This window comes from Phyllobates terribilis, unplaced genomic scaffold (assembly GCF_046119375.1).
Source record: "Phyllobates terribilis strain yellow unplaced genomic scaffold, ASM4611937v1 Scaffold_8__6_contigs__length_399053987, whole genome shotgun sequence".
NCBI classification, from domain to species: Eukaryota; Metazoa; Chordata; class Amphibia; order Anura; family Dendrobatidae; genus Phyllobates; species Phyllobates terribilis.
Window position 1 is genome coordinate 340,822,596 of NW_027362768.1, and position 16,220 is coordinate 340,838,815.

The window sequence follows — 16,220 nt, forward strand, 5'->3', positions numbered from 1 at the left end:
CGGCCAAATTCTACCTGCAAATTTGCACCAAAATCCTCATAATTCAGTGCCGATTTGCTACTACCGAAAATTTCCACAGCCACTCCACTATGTGTGAATGTAGCCTTTTGGATTATTTTATCGTGTATTCTAAATCTTCAGAGTATCTGATTGTCCCGCGCAGGTTTCCACTTGTCTTTATATAAAGGTTGCTTAGAAAGGGTTGACTCATGCTCTTCGCGTAAAACGTGTGAAATTTGGCTGCCATCCGTTTGGCATCTGCTAGAAAGATAAAGGAGACTGGAAATGGTTATTATCTAACAAATGTAGAACGTGTTGACAATAGATGAATGTAGAATTGGCCTAATCAGTTGTACGAGTTATCCAGAAAAATAATTTTTCATAGTTAATTAAGTGCCGGGCAGATTCTTGTTCGGTGACTGGCTTCGGGGGCTTTAGCAAAGCGCTTGGCAGCCAGTTAGACTTTTTTTGTAGTATGTTGTACCATAACCAAGACACACAAGAGGATCGGCAAGTCAGATTATTGTTGGAGCTTCCAATACAAAAGGAGAAACATGTGTTCTGGATTTCAGTTCTGAGGTTCAATAAACTTTGTATCTCAAATATAAAAATTTGAGACCGTGCTACCATAAGAAAGAGAAGGGTGCAGGCTCTGGATTGTTTGTCTGCTTCTGGATAAGGGGTGTCATAGCCAAAAATATTTAAACTGAGACTAGAGCAAAAACTTTTTTTTCCCCCATTCAATCTGCTGCCAGCAAAATCCTCCTCAAAAACCATTCTAGGTTCTTTCCATGGAGCAGTTGTTGGATATATCCGATCAGTCCGTCCTTCTTCTCAGTGATCCCGTGATAGTTACAGAAACTTTTACTGTATTGAAAATCTTTGCTTACTTTCAGCTAAAATTAACATTCTTCCTTACAACCAAAGCCTGAAAACAATTATTGGCCTAAAAGTGTAATCCAGCTGATAAAATTTTTTTGTGAAAAGAGCTGAGAGCAGTTACGAATAATTTAAAAGTGCTTAACCTTGCCGATCTACCTCAGCTCCTATTCTCTTCTCCTCTCCCCCTGTACCTAGAGATCCGTTCCTCAGGCCCCTCCCTGGATCTTGAGATTGATTTCCCGTCTCCTCTAGGATTTTGCGACATTACCTCTTTTCTTGTAACTCAAGATCAAAGTCTTCCTCCTTGGACCTCAAAATCGATTTCTACTACCTCCCTAGACCTTGAGATCAAACTTCCCCCTTCTCACTGGACCTCAACCTCAATCTCTCCTCCCTTTATGTACCTCAAAATCAAACTTCCACTTCTCATTAGACCTCAAGATCAACCTCTCATCTATCCTTGGAAGTCTAGAAGTTGACCTTCAGTCCTTCCCTTGACCGAATGATCGATGTCTCCCCACCTTGGATCTCAAGATTGTTCTTTCTTGTCCTTGGACCTCAAATTTCACCTCCCTCTCCTCCCCTGGACCTTGAGATCAATCTTTCCTCCCTGGATTTTGAGGTTGACCTCTCTTACTTCCCCGGACCTCAAGATTCATCTTCCACCCAACTGTACCTTAAGATCAATTTTCCCCCACTTTGGAACTCGAGATCAATCTCTTCATTGTGACCTCAATGCTGATCTCCTGCACCCTTTACTTTAAAATTTAACTCCCCAAAACTTTAACTTTTTTGTTAGTATTTCTATTTAAAAAGAAAACAAATCTGTAGATCTTTATGAAAAGAAAAATTCTTCTGGGGTGATGACATGATGATTATTTTGACATGGAGGAAATGTTAATGTTGACAATTTTGCATCATAACTGATGAGATTACAAGCATGAAATGTCAAAACAGGTGTCTCTTTACACTTTCCGCTTAGTGATCCGGATTTGTTCACTCAAGTCTGGACTCCCAAATTTAAACAAACTCCTCGCTGAGAGGTGCCGAGATGGCTCTAATTACTCGATAAAACCTGGCTGTCGAAGACCCAGACTAAGCTTCTCTACGTCACCAGGCGCAGGAGTCTCCCGTTAGATAAAATAATTGTTACTCATGGCTGTGTCAGGGAGTAGATATACAATATGTCTGTACACATACATTAAATCATACGGTAAATCAGAAGGACTGCTTACTCTTTTTACCAGCTTCTTCTAGGGTTGATGTTTTCCAGGGCTGGAAAAGTTGCTATCTAAATTCTCAAATGCTTCCTATTCGTAAACTTTTTTTAGGTGTTGGAGCAAAATAAAGTTGTAAAATTCTTATTGCCAATTTTATGTTTAGTTTTTTTTTTCCTTATGAGTTGATTTTTGCAACATAATAATGGTCATATATAGACCGGTGTATGAATTGTTAAGACACCACCCAAAAAGGTTCCTTCAGGTTCCTTTTTGTTTTTGCAAGGTTTTGTTCTTGGAAATCCACCATAAAAATGGGGTATACTCAATTAGAGACAGCATTACTAAAATATTTTACCCTATAAGGCTTGTATCAAGAAAAAAGCCATACAGAGGATCTTATGAACCCATAACCAATCCTTGTTCCTTGTACCCAGCTTTGCCATATGCAAAAGCCCTTTTACTATAACAAGCAATTAAAATGTATCAGATTTAAGGGAAACTTGATGTAGGAGCCAAGATTATACACGTTGGATTACTGTTGGCCAATCGATCATTCACCAACAGCTATCTCTCTCCCGACTCCCCCATACTCAGCCCATGTGCTTTATGATAGGACCATATGATATGACTTCTCCTGAAGAACAAAACAATTGGCCATTAGAAATCCAACTTTCTGGATCCTACTCATCTGTTGGTGGAGAGTCGGGAGCCTACCATATTGTCAGGATGGTCTGATTTTAGTGTAATGCATGTAGGAGCCATAGCGGTGTAGCCTTGTTGAGATTAGCCTATACATACACAAGCATGTACAATCTTAAAAACTTTTTCAATTAAAAAATAAACTATGTCTAGTTTAAATGGTCCTATGTGTACTTTCCCTTAAGTAAAGGACCACCCACTGGTGATCAGATGGTCTAATAACTAAAACCCTTAGCAGTCACCTCTAGAGAAAGTTCTTAAATTGGCTACCATGTTAGATGGTATCTACTTTAATAGGGTTGACTATTACTGAACAGTTTAATCACTTCAGGGTCCCATTTAAAACAAAAACATATAAACTTGCATTAATTCTCATCTGCAAAACATCACGCTAGAGTACCACCACTAGGGATCTCTCTTCTGCCTAACTTATCGTCTACAGCCTGTTAAGTATAATCTATATCGAGCAACAGAGGTGTCAAGAGTGATTACAGGAAGTGTGTGTGTGTGTGTGGTATTTTTCTCTACCAGAAGTGTGGGGCCAGTCTTTGTCTCTGCAGGCGAAGTAAGGGGTCAGTCTTTGTCTCTACAGGAAGTGGGGGAGGTTCTTTGTCTTGGTACAGGATGTAGGGGCCAGTCCTTATCTTTGTACAGGAAGTGGGATCTGGTCTTTGTCTCATTACAGGAAGTGGTGACCGGTCTTTGTCTCTGTACAGGATGTGTGGGCCTCTGTACAGGATGTGTGGGCCTCTGTACAGGATGTGTGGGCCTCTGTACAGGATGTGTGGGCCTCTGTACAGGATGTGTGGGCCGGTCTTTGTCTCTGTACAGGATGTGTGGGCCGGTCTTTGTCTCTGTACAGGATGTGTGGGCCGGTCTTTGTCTCTGTACAGGATGTGTGGGCCGGTCTTTGTTGCTCTACAGTAAGTGTCGGGGGGGGGGGATAATTGTCTCTGCTCCTACTCTCTGTTAACTACATACAGCCGGAACAAAAAAGGTGGGCTTTCAGTTCGGGTCAGGCAATCCATTGCGAAATGCTTGCTGGGAATTGAGCTAAAAGAAGTTCCATCACTTATAGTGCTGGCAGAATATTGATAAAGGGTAAAAGACCACTGAGAGCGAATGGATTGCAGGTTACAGAGTTTGTGTATCAGGACAGTTCCTGGAAGTTTTAGGCCAGTATGTTTCAGAGAAAGCGTGCTTTGAGAAGCCGCCGACCATGCTGTTCTACAGGTTTTGTGTGAAAGGACAGGTATGCTGTTGCACAGATGAAACTCTTTAATTCTTGATAAATGAAATAAACATTTTGATGACAGATTAGCCATGGACACATGGAGCACATATGTCAACTGCAATTCTTTTAGTCCTAAACATCTGTCCCCCACCATTAATCTTAGTGGGGGGAGGATTATCGTTCAGTCTGTTTTTTATAAAGTCCCCAATGTGATCCTTTCTGCTTGTTCCTTCTAATGTTCCTGTTTTCTTTCCTTTCTGTTACCACAAATATCAATATTTACACTTTGCATTTTGTAAAAACACAAAAGTCCGATTGCTCGCCGGGGCACTCTTTTTGCCACTTCCGAAATCTTCGATCTCTTGTTTTTTTCCCAGTGCGATTTTCTGGATGTTTATCTTAAATGAACCATGAAATGAGCAGATGCCAACAATGTGGCTTTAATCACAGGAAAAAAAATGAAGAAAATCAAAGAATGTTAAATGTGGCAGCTTGTAGATTCCAGGATCCAAACATCACTTTGTTTTCAATGTTGAAACTCCAGTGGCTGGATCCTTCTCTACCCCAACATCATCTGTGGGGGAGAATCTGAAGGCCCCCATACACGTTAGCCCGTTGGCCGATTTATTCAATATCAGCGCGTTCGGTCAACTTTGTTTTATGTTATGAGTCCTTTAGTACTCCCTTTGGCTAACTGCATAAAGAGAAAGGCTAATCCCTACATCAAGCAGGGACATTATCGGCCATTCTGATGACCTCTACCCAATATACATTTTTGAAGATTCTGCCCTGAACGACTGATATTATCACCTATTGTGTATTTTGATATTTCAGAGGCAAATAGTCCGTCCACAGAAGTATTTGCTAATATATTTATCCATGAGTCATCCGAGAACAGATCCTCAAGAAAGGGAAAATGGGAATTTTCCATCGTTGGTCTAAAATAAACCTTATGAACCCTCAGCGTTACTTTTGACTTATAAGCAGGTGCGATTCTCCACCTTAGGCGTAAACTTTTAAGATGAAGTTCATTGACCTAAGCTTCTCCTGAACCCCCCCCCTTCCCAAGCTGTCATTGTCTGCAGGTGTTCATTGAAGGCTGTATTGGCGTCTAAGATGCTCGGAATTGAGGGAAGTGAGGAATTGGAGCTCTGCTACAGTGAAACAAAGTACTCTACGTTATGAAAACTCATCCAATTTAAGGTTTATGTCCACAAAAGTTTGTGCCAATGAATACCCTTGTATAATTTTTATACTGGCTGTTTTTTCTGATGAGGTTCTCCATGTTCCTTCATGGATGTTTAACTGGGTATCACCACCCTCAATTGTTATAATATATCAAAACTTTATGTTCGGAGAAGGGCCGACCTCTGGGAGACCGGCAAATCCTGAGAAAGAAGAAGCTACAGTGCTGTTTAGTTCTGTAGCTCCTTCTGAATTTTTCCCTGCCCACCTCCTGTGCAGTAGCACTGCAACACTGCTCAGTTGCAGTTCCCTGTACAGTTGGGTTGCTGCTTATTCTTTAGGTTCCTCTAACATTATATGATCTTGGGATTTTGACCTCCTAACGATAAGTTGGGATTGCCCCTTAAATTTTCTTTTTTTTTCCTCATGTTTCTGTAAAATAAACTTTGTCACAGTGCCGATTTGATCTCAACAAATCAACACTTGGTTCTGAAAAAAAAATACTAGTGAAAAGAGCACCTGGGATGAAATCAGTTCACCTTCTGGGCGTTTGCATTTAATTAATGAGTTGATAATACATGCACACCTTGACAAGATGACAGAACGCATGGATTGCTTTACACCTTTATGTAATTTGGGGTTTCACATTTTTCTTTTTGCTCGTGGGGAACAAGACTCCGTCAGGTGTTAGGATGATTTATAACGTGATCCTGGATGGAGCGGTTTGTCCTGCAGCTTGAAACCTTGTCATTTTGCTAAAGAATGTACATAAGTGAATGTATACAGGAGCTCGGCGGGGGTACGTCAGCAGGGTACAGCTTTGGTTATTGTTCCAAGGTGAATGGAAATGCGACCTAAATAGAAGAAGTGTATCTTGTTACGTAATGCTATTTATTCCAATTTTTACCTATCAAGATGATGGAAAGACACCCAGGTAGAAAGCAGAGTTGGTGTAATCTATCTCAAGCAGCAGGTGGATTGCATGTAAGAATGAAGAGGCAATAGAATATACAGATTTTTATTCAATTTTTCTTTATGTAACCTCCAGTACATGGACACGACCCGGAGGTTTTCGTAATCCATTCTTAACCCCGTCAGCGCCTCGAAGAGAAAAAATAATAAATCTGTGCCAGAAGACAAAACAATGAGGAAAGGTCTAACAAAAACAAAAAGAAAACCCAAAATAATAGAAACAAAACAAATACAAAAAAGTCACATAGAACAAACACAAACTAATAAGTTAAAAATGGAGCAAATGTATAAAACACAAAATAAACTAAAAATGAAACAAAACATAATAAACTAAAATGAAACAAACACACAAAATAAAAATAACTTAAAAGCCTACACCGCAAACAAAATAATAATGAAAAATAAATAAAATTGGAAAAAAAACACACAAAGCAAACACAAAATAATAAAGCACAAAACAAACTAAAAAGGAAACAAAAGACAAAAAAAAATACTAAACTAAAAGTAAAACAAAAAACAAACAGTAGAACACCAACACAAAGTAATAAAAAAAAGTAAAAACAAAAACCCCATAAATGAAAAAAAAAAGAATAAAAGTGAAGAACTACACTTAAAAGGAACACCTAAAAAGATAGACAAAAAAACAAACCCAGTGAATCCACTTTTTTATCACTGTTGAAACAAACCAGGAACAACTTCTATGATGACTCCACATCTGTCCACATATAGTATTGCTCCTCTGTTTACTTCTATGGAGCTGAGCTACAATGTGTGATACGACCTATGAACAGTTGCTGTGCTTTTTCCTGTACAAAGCTGCTAAATTATATTCACCTTCAAACAACAGGTGAATGCACACGAGTGACTGCACTGCGCTTTGTGCAGCAGCATTCATGTCACAGCAAGAGTGCTTTTCTTAGTTGTGGTGATGCACAGACCCTGGCATATTTTCTAATAATGAAGGGCGGTATATCCTCCGTTAATTAAGTGGTTAATGATATCAATGTGTAGTTACCCCAGTTGTCCCGGTTAGTCTGTGGTCGCCACACAATCTCCCTCCATTCTTGGCGCCTCTTCCAATCAATAGGCCTGTTGCAAATTCATACGTGCATCACGCCGAGTCTACTAATTAGAAGAGACGTCGGGGGGGCTGCCAGCAGATAGGAGGAGGTCCGCAGGGGTCCTTTCCAGTAGCCACTAGATCAGGGTCTTGCAAATCCTTTTTTTTTTTTTTTTTTTTTTTTTTTTTAACGCAACTCCTTTCCTAATTTTTCTGTTGAGCCAGGGAGGAGCAGTTGCAAAGTGTTGACTTTTACAGATGACTGCTTTTTATTTTCGGATTTTTTTTAAATTAGTAGTAGGACCTGAACGGTGAGCAAAATTGGAAAATGATCAATCCTGGCACCCGGCCAGCTCTACTAATCTAAGCATGTCTTAATATGCTTCAAATTCCTTTCCCCTTTTCAGGCACTTGTCTTTTCTCCGGGGCCATTTAACAGTAGAGAGTGCGGCAGTGACAAAGTGTTCTCACATCCCCTCCGGCATCTCAAGCTCAGATTGTATAAATTCTTCATGTGGGGTGCTCTGGGTGATGACAGGTGGAATTTAATTCTCCATTTTTACTTTTATTTTTTTCGAGCAGAGTTGAGATGAGCCCGTGGTCTCCTTTATTTTGGAGCATGTTTTCTACCAGGCCTTCTGGTCAAACTAATTAATTTTTGTCTACCAAGTAAAATAAACAAGATGCCCCTTTATCTCGTGCTGAAAGATGATATCGGGCTGGAATTTGCAAGATGCAAAATTCGCTAATACAATAATCCTCGCTAGAAGTCTAGCTAATTTTTGGAGACTCTTCACAACTTCTCCCATGTGACTTTTTTGTTTTGTGTATTCAGCTCCTAGGCAGACCCATGTGTGGTTGTGACTGCTCCAAGGTTAGATAGTGAGTACTTGGTTGATTATTGACCTGTGTAAATGGATCTGATTCCAAATTGTTGAAGTCAGTGGACAGTATTATTTTTTTCCCCATACGAAGAAATATTTTTGTTGCTGCCCAAATAGTTCCAAAAATTCCAGTGTTTTCCATCTTTTCAACATTCTATTCTAAAGGCTTAAAAGGGGTTGTCACAATAAGGTGCCCAAACTTCTTCTCTTTACATGCCAAAGGAGAGCGCGCTGCTCAAAAAAGAATGCTGTTCCTCTCCCCTGCATACGCATGCACATTCACTTTAGCTGAGCATGCATATAATCTCAATGTAAAGGGCATATGATGCTTCCATCCCCTCTGACATCAGAAGGATCAGGTTCTGAAATTCATCAAACCCAATTCCCTCTTTCTCTCAACATCAAGGGAAAAACAGGAGGCCTTCTTACATATAATATAGTGGACCGGTTACACTGAACCTGTGGTCATATGGATATTTTTATGCCAGATTCACCGTCCAATTGCAGACCGCAAAGCACAGACCGGCTGTGGTTTTTGTGACCTGAACTAGACAGCCTCACTTGAGGCTAACACATTTTGGGCCAGGATACCCGTGGCCTTTCGGACACGTGTTGGGCCGGGAGACCCGTGGCCGTTGGGACTGTTAGAACCCTCCTGTTTGTTTTTTCCATCTTGTGTTTTGCGGTCACGTGACCATCTGCCTTTTTATTCCAGCTCCGTATTTTTGGCTGTGCTGGACTTCAGTGTTTGACTGTTTTTGCTAGCATGGTGCTTCTGTGCCTTTCTCTGTTAGTTCGCTTGGTCCTTTGGGACCTCTAGTACCTTTTTGTCAGTTTATCTTTTTTTTTCTGCAACAACTTTCTCTGTTTAGGAGGTGTCCCATTTTTGTTCCAGTCCTCCGTTCTTTTAGGGATGCCTTCCCTTTATTCTATAGGTCTTCGTTCAGACTAGCCTAGGACTAAGGCGGGTCTGTTCGCTAGGAACAGGCAGCCTGCTACATCATAGGGATTCAGCTTAGTCTTACTGTAGGGAAAGGTTTCCCCTTCTTTCCTTAGTTCTTGTTTGCTGATCATAACAGGGATGCGTGTTGGGCTGGGAGACCTGTGGCCGTTGGGACGCGTGTTGGGCCGGGAGACCTGTGGCCGTTGGGACGCGTGTTGGGCCGGGAGACCCGTGGCCGTTGGGACGCGTGTTGGGCCGGGAGACCCGTGGCCGTTGGGACGCGTGTTGGGCCGGGAGACCCGTGGCCGTTGGGACGCGTGTTGGGCCGGGAGACCCGTGGCCGTTGGGACGCGTGTTGGGCCGGGAGACCCGTGGCCGTTGGGACGCGTGTTGGGCCGGGAGACCCGTGGCCGTTGGGACGCGTGTTGGGCCGGGAGACCCGTGGCCGTTGGGACGCGTGTTGGGCCGGGAGACCCGTGGCCGTTGGGACGCGTGTTGGGCCGGGAGACCCGTGGCCGTTGGGACGCGTGTTGGGCCGGGAGACCCGTGGCCGTTGGGACGCGTGTTGGGCTGGGAGACCTGTGGCCGTTCCGTGCAAACAGGAAAATAACACCATTGCAACAAGATTTATTATAATTTTTTTTCCCCCATGGAATCTTCAAAAATAAAACAATTTATATTTTTAAGAATGTCCTGGAGATATAAGATTCCATCTCCTTCAAGCATTAGTTTGGTCCTTTTTGTAGCTCCTTGTGTCTTCACTATTCCTGAGGATATTTTCTCAGATTCATACTAAAATCTGTACTTTTTTTTTTTTTTTTTTACACCATAGCCAAGTGTAACACCGAGATATTACACTGAGCCGATATGTGTAACTTACAAAATGCAGACCCCTGAACACCTTCCAAATAAGATGATGGCTGCCTGGGGGCCTGCTGAGTCACTGGGCTCCGTACAATGCTGGCAATTTGTAGGTATAATCTTGACTTAGGTTTATTCATCTCCTTCAAGGTTTGTGACTCCAATCATTGTTTGTCAGTCACTGTCTTTTCACTTTTGTAAGTTACACAAGTTTTCTCATAAACCTCAATATTATTTTTCTTATTTTTAGTAATACATATAAATATAATTTTGTATTCTGTTCTTCAAAATAATAGAAAAAAATGTAAAAACAATAAAAAAAGATATATATTCATACTGATTTTAAAGGAGTTTTTAGAGATTTTACTTTGATCGATCAAGAATAATAGACCGATGAGTTGATTGGAAGGACTGCAGCTCCTCAAAAATATCACCTCTCCATACAGTGTTTAGTGGCTTTAAACGGTACTGCAACCTCTGTCATTCACTTGTATGGATGAGAGTTTCCATTGCTGTGGCTGTTACAAGATGTACGGTGCTTTGTTGCTTCCGGTGTCGTGCGGCACCTTCAATACTAAGGATCGTTCATCAATAATGAAATCCTGGAGAACCCATTCACGACCATAAAATGTAAATATACTTAATATGGTCGCATTGCATAGGGTGTATGGAGCGGGATCAGTTGTCACATGGTCTTCCAAGGTGTAGCATGGCTCATTGTCATTAAATAATATTGTGGGGTTTTTTTTTGTTTGTTTGGTTTTTTTGTTTGTTTGTTTTTTTTTTTTTTAGATTTATTATTTATATATAAAAAAATTATATTTTTATTTTTTTATTAGATATTCTGCATTTTATGTGATATTTTAAAGGATGTTCAAATATTCCGGTGCATGGCCGGAAATCTAATGTAGGTTATATATGTGTCCTTGAAAGTGACTTAAACAATTTCGCCATTCAACTCCTCGCAGAGCGGTCTCCATCCTTTACAGATTCCTGACCTCCTAGAATGAGTTGGCTATACTGAACTGGGCATTGTTGGCGGCAGAATGTATGTGAATAGTTTCTTTTTCCATTCATGAAAATTTCCAGTTTGAAAAAATAAAAAAATAAAAAATGACAAAACTGAAAAAAAAAAAATTTAATTAAAAAATATTTTTTTCCAGGCAAATTTGTGCTTTTATGGCGTTTTAATGATGTGACCTCTTTATGTGGACGTAGTTTCCGTGTTTCATGGTGCTCGGTGTATACCTAAAAGACATTATCCACCGATAAATGTGAGATTAGCTGCGGCTTGTAGATTTCCTGATTAGTACGTTACTTGCATTTTTTTTCTGATGGCTCATTGTTATCCATTATTATTATTATTTTTTTATTTTTTTTTTTTTTTAACGATGGAACGTCCTAATGGGATTGCCATCTGACACACATCTGTTTCAGCTTAAACAATATCGTCATTCATAGAAAGCTGTGAAACTCATCTGGTATCATACAGGCTAGCGAAGGAAAAGAAAAAAAAATGGGAAAAATAAGAGTGGAGTTGGGGTATATTTACATCCAATTTGGCAAAAATTGAGATAAAGAAATGGCAAAATAACTTGTCTATCATGGGTAAGAAAAAAACAGGATGTCTATAGTCCACGGGACCATAGCCCTGCGAACCACCTCCAACTTATCAATATTCCCGGCACCTCTTCTGATTAGTTGCTCCCGTTTGTCGGAAAAGGTTGGCAGTATTCACGATGAACTCAATAATTATATAAAAGTGTAAACTGCCGTCCTGAAATGTTTCACTGAAACATCATCTTCATCAGGGCCCTTTCTCCCCCTGATGAAGCTGATAGTTTGGGGAACAATGTCAAAAGCGTAGAAAGCTGTTCACTGTTAAGAACTTTAATGAGTTCTTTAGGGAAATGGGGACAAGTACTTTTTCCGCTAACAATAATATAAGTTCATTTTCATGATTGGGCAGAGAATGTGCATGAAATTCCACCTGTCATAAAAATTTAGTTTAGGAAGTGTAAATTCGCGCTGGTGGTAGTGAGCAAAGAGAGGGCACGAGAGTTTTACAAGTACAAGAAGTAATTTATTTTATTGATACAAAACAGGTGATTAGAATAGCTGATTAAAAATAGATAAAAGGGCTAAGACCCAGTGATGTCACTGGGTGGGATATGTAGATAAGTATTAAAATAGATAGGTATACACTAGATAAAAGTACATAAATATTAATAGATAAAAAATGGGTTGCTTCTCAGAATCTTGTGATGGTCGGTCGGAGTTGATGGTTGAAGAGACAGAGGTTCGTGGACCTAGTGGGGCAGATAGGGATATGTTAGATAGGGTATATTAAGAAACGATGGGGGGGGGTAGGTTATCGTCTGTAGTTACCTGTTGATAGGACTTTGTAGTGTGTACGGTGGTTCGTTGGCAGCACGTGGTGGTGCCTGTGGTGGAGAACAGGAAGTGCCTAAGATAGGGCACAAGAGGGTTGGATGAGTGGGGATAGTATTGAGCGGTGAGTGTTTATGGCTGACTAGAATGTCGGTCGGGGATTACCTGCTATTGGTATGACAATCAGCAGGCTGTGGATGTGGTTGTTGGTTGCTCCTCCCAAGTAGCTCTGTAGGGAGGGAGAAAAAAAAGGATATTTGTTGTACACTTATTTGGTGTAATGTAATCAGGTTGGGGTGCAAGACTCAGTCTAGATAGTGACAGACTTAAATTACCTGCTATTGATATGACAATCAGCAGGCTATGTGGACGGTTCTGGTTGCTGTTCCAGAGTAGCTCTAAATGGGGGGAAAAGGAGATAAGAATTGAGGATAGGGTATGGAGCCCAGTCTTTATAGCTTTGGACTTTAGTTACCTGTTAGAGGGTTGTAGCGGGTGTCCAGGCTGTGGGGTGTGCTAGGAGGTAGGGGTCCTTGTCCTCCTTAGGTAGAGATTGGAGGTATGTAGCAGAGGGTGGCTGGCTGCTGGTCCAGAGTGGATCTGTAGGGAGGGAGAGGAGATAGAGGATTAAATGATTAAATCTAGTAGTGTGTTTGCTGATTGTAGCTGTGGTGCACAATCTTAGTGGCAAAAAGGTCTTGAGTTACCTGCTTAGTAAGTCCAGGGGTGTCTCAGGATGGGTGTAGGTAGTAGTCCTGGTCCCCGTCGGGTGGAGGCAGCAGGAGACTTTGGTTCTATTAAAGATGACCAGAGGTGGGGTGCAGCAGAAGGCTCAGGCTGACAAGTGGTGTCTTTCTTGGCTGCTGGCAAATCTGTAGGGAGGGGGAGGAAGTAGGCACATATGACTACTAAGGTATTGCCTGGTTGTGGCTGAGGTATATAGTCTCCGTGACAGGAGGTCTTGATTTACCTGTTTGGTAGGGGCAGGGTGTGTCCAGGGATGTCTGGGGAGAGTGGTGAGTACTTCTTCTTGTCTCTGTGGTGTAGATGCAGCAGGAGGCTGTGGTAGGAGACTTTGGTTTGGTCAGAGGTGGCCAGAGGTAGGGTGCAACAGGAGGCTCAGGCTGACACGTAGTGTCTGGGTATGGTGCACCAGGAGGCTCTGGCTGACTACTTGGTTTTGGGTTACAAGATACAGCGGTATGGGTGGCTGGGGGTGCGGAGCCAGGTGAGGATACTGGTTGCAAGTGCTGTGGGGATAAGGGGAGAGAGGTCGGCTGGGTCTAGTCAGCTGGAAAAGGTCCGCTGGATCCACTAACTTGGACACCCCTGGTTCCCTGTCCACAAATTCGCTGCCACTGGTAGTGACGAGCCTTACAGCGCCTCCTTCACCCAATATCAACTACTGTCATAAAACTTTACTTTTAGTAACATTAGCTAAAAATATGTATTTGTCCCAATTTCTCTAAAAGGCTCATTAATATCCCAAAAAGTGAGCAGCCTTCTACATTTTTGACATGTTTCCCTGAAATGGCTGCTTCATCAGGGGATTAAAGGGGCTACTTTTTTCCCCTGATGAAGCTGATCTATCGGGGAAACATTTTGGGACGAACGTTTACACTTGCTTTTACACATGTGATCAAAATTGTTGGTACCCCTCGTTTAATGAAAGGAAAAACCCACAATGGTCACAGAAATAACTTGAATCTGACAAAAGTAATTAATAATAAATTAAAGATCTATGAAAATGAACAAATGAAAGTCAGTCATTGCTTTTCAACCCTGCTTCCAAAGAATTTAAAAAAAAATTAAACTCATGAAATAGGCCTGGACAGAAATGATGGTACCCCTTAAAATAATGCGACAAAAGGGACATGTTAAATCAAGTTGTGCCCACTAATTAGCATCAAAGGTGTCTACAATCTTGTAATCAGTCAATGGGCCTGTATATAGGGCTACATATACTCACTGTGCTGTTTGGTGACATGTTGTGGACCACACTCAACATGGACCAGAGGAAGCAAAGGAAAGAGTTGTCTCAGGAGATTACAAAGAAAATTATAGACAAGCATGTTAAAGGTAAAGGTTATAAGACCATCTCCAAGCAGCTTGATGTTCATGTGACTACAGTTGCACATATTATTCAGAAATTTAAGATCCATTGGACTGTAGCCAACCTCCCTGGATGTGGCCGCAGGAGGAAAATTGATGACAAATCAAAGAGACGGATAATACGAATGGTAGCAAAAGAGCCCAAGATGACTTCTAAAGAGATTAAAGGTGAACTTCAAGCTCCAGGAACATCAGTGTCAGATAGCACCATCCGTCGTTGTTTGATCCAAAGTGGACTTCATGGGAGACGACCAAGGAGAACACCATTGTTAGGAAAAAAAATCATAAAAAAGCCAGACTGGAATTTGCCAAGCTACATCTTGACAAGCCACAAAGCTTCTGGAGAATGTCCTATGGACAGATGAGACAAAAATTGAAGTTTTTGGCAAGGCACATAAGCTCTATGTTGACAGACAGAAAAATGAAACATATCAAGAAAAGAACACTGGACCTACTGTGAAACATGGAGGAGGCTCTGTTATGCTCTGGGGCTGCTTTGCTGCATCTGGCACAGGGTGTCTTGAATCTGTGCAGGATACAATGAAATCTCAAGACTATCAAGGGATTCTAGAGAGAAATGTGCTGCCCAGTGTCAGAAAGCTTGGTCTCAGAAGCAGGTCATGGGTCTTACAACAGGATAATGACCCAAAACACACAGCTAAAAACACCGAAGAATGGCTAAGAGGAAAACATTGGACTATTCTGAAGTGGCCTTCTATGAGCCCTGACCTAAATCCTATTGAGCATCTTTGGAAAGAGCTGAAACATGCCGTCTGGAAAAGGCCACCTTCAACCACGAGACAACTGGAGCAGTTTGCTCATGAGGAGTGGCCAAAATACCTGTTGAGAGGTGCAGAAGTCTCACTGACAGTTACAGGAATCGTTTGATTGCAGTGATTGCCTCAAAAGGTTGTTCAACAAAATATTAAGTTAAGAAGAACCATCATTTCTGTCCAGGCCGATTTCATGAGGTTAATTTTTTTTAAAAGATTCTGTGGAAGCAGAAAAGCAATGTCTGACTTTCATTTGTTCATTTTTATAGGTTTTTAATTAATTATTACTTTTATCAGATTCAAGTTATTTCTGTGACCATTGTGGGTTTTTCTTTCATTAAACGAGGGCTACCAACAATTTTGACCACGTGTGTGTATACTTGTATGAGCAGTTCATAGCGATTACAGTGGGAATTGCAAACAACCGAGGCAATTATTGATCAGTACCCCACAATATAACGTTTTCTCTACAGAATATATAAATGGGCAGAAGGCTGCTCACTCTTCAGAATTTTTATGAGCACTTTTGAGAAATAACTTTTGGAAAAATGTATTTGTCCCCATTTCTCTAACATGCAAAGAAAAATTCTGAAGAGTGAGCAGCCTTCTGCCCATTTATATATTCTGTAGAGAAAACGCAATACTGCGGTACTGATCAATAATTTCCTCGGTTCTTTGCAGTTCCCACTGTCGTCCCAACATGTTTCCCTGATATATTCGCTTCATCAGGGAAAGAAAGTGGCCTTTTTCACCCCCTGATGAAGTCGCTATTTCAGGAAACTTGTTAAAAAGGTAGAAGGCTGTTCACTTTCCGGAATTTTTATGAGCACTTTAGAGAAATAGGTAAAAAAAAAATATTTTTTTTTGAAAAGTTAATATTTATGATAGGTGGAAGTTGTCAGGCATTCTCAGCCTGATCGGGAAGCTGGAAAACCATAAATCTGAACATTTGCACCCTCTGCCCGCATTTGCGTAAGTTTCATCACTCACAAAAAAAACCATAC

The 16,220-nt window shown here is 41.1% G+C and overlaps 1 protein-coding gene and 1 long non-coding RNA gene across 2 annotated transcripts in view; one reads left to right on the forward strand and one right to left on the reverse strand.

Moving 5' to 3' along the window:
• The window catches only part of SLC25A26 (solute carrier family 25 member 26), a 101,020-nt gene that overhangs the window by 54,735 nt on the left and 30,065 nt on the right, over positions 1-16,220 (forward strand). The gene's annotated exons all lie outside the window — the stretch shown is intronic.
• LOC141156554 (uncharacterized) lies at positions 12,051-13,885 on the reverse strand. The gene is made up of 7 exons (XR_012247662.1): positions 13,302-13,885; positions 13,039-13,203; positions 12,807-12,931; positions 12,667-12,729; positions 12,497-12,560; positions 12,329-12,407; positions 12,051-12,249 (listed from the first exon to the last, which is right to left on the reverse strand). It is a non-coding gene; the product is annotated as an uncharacterized lncRNA (long non-coding RNA).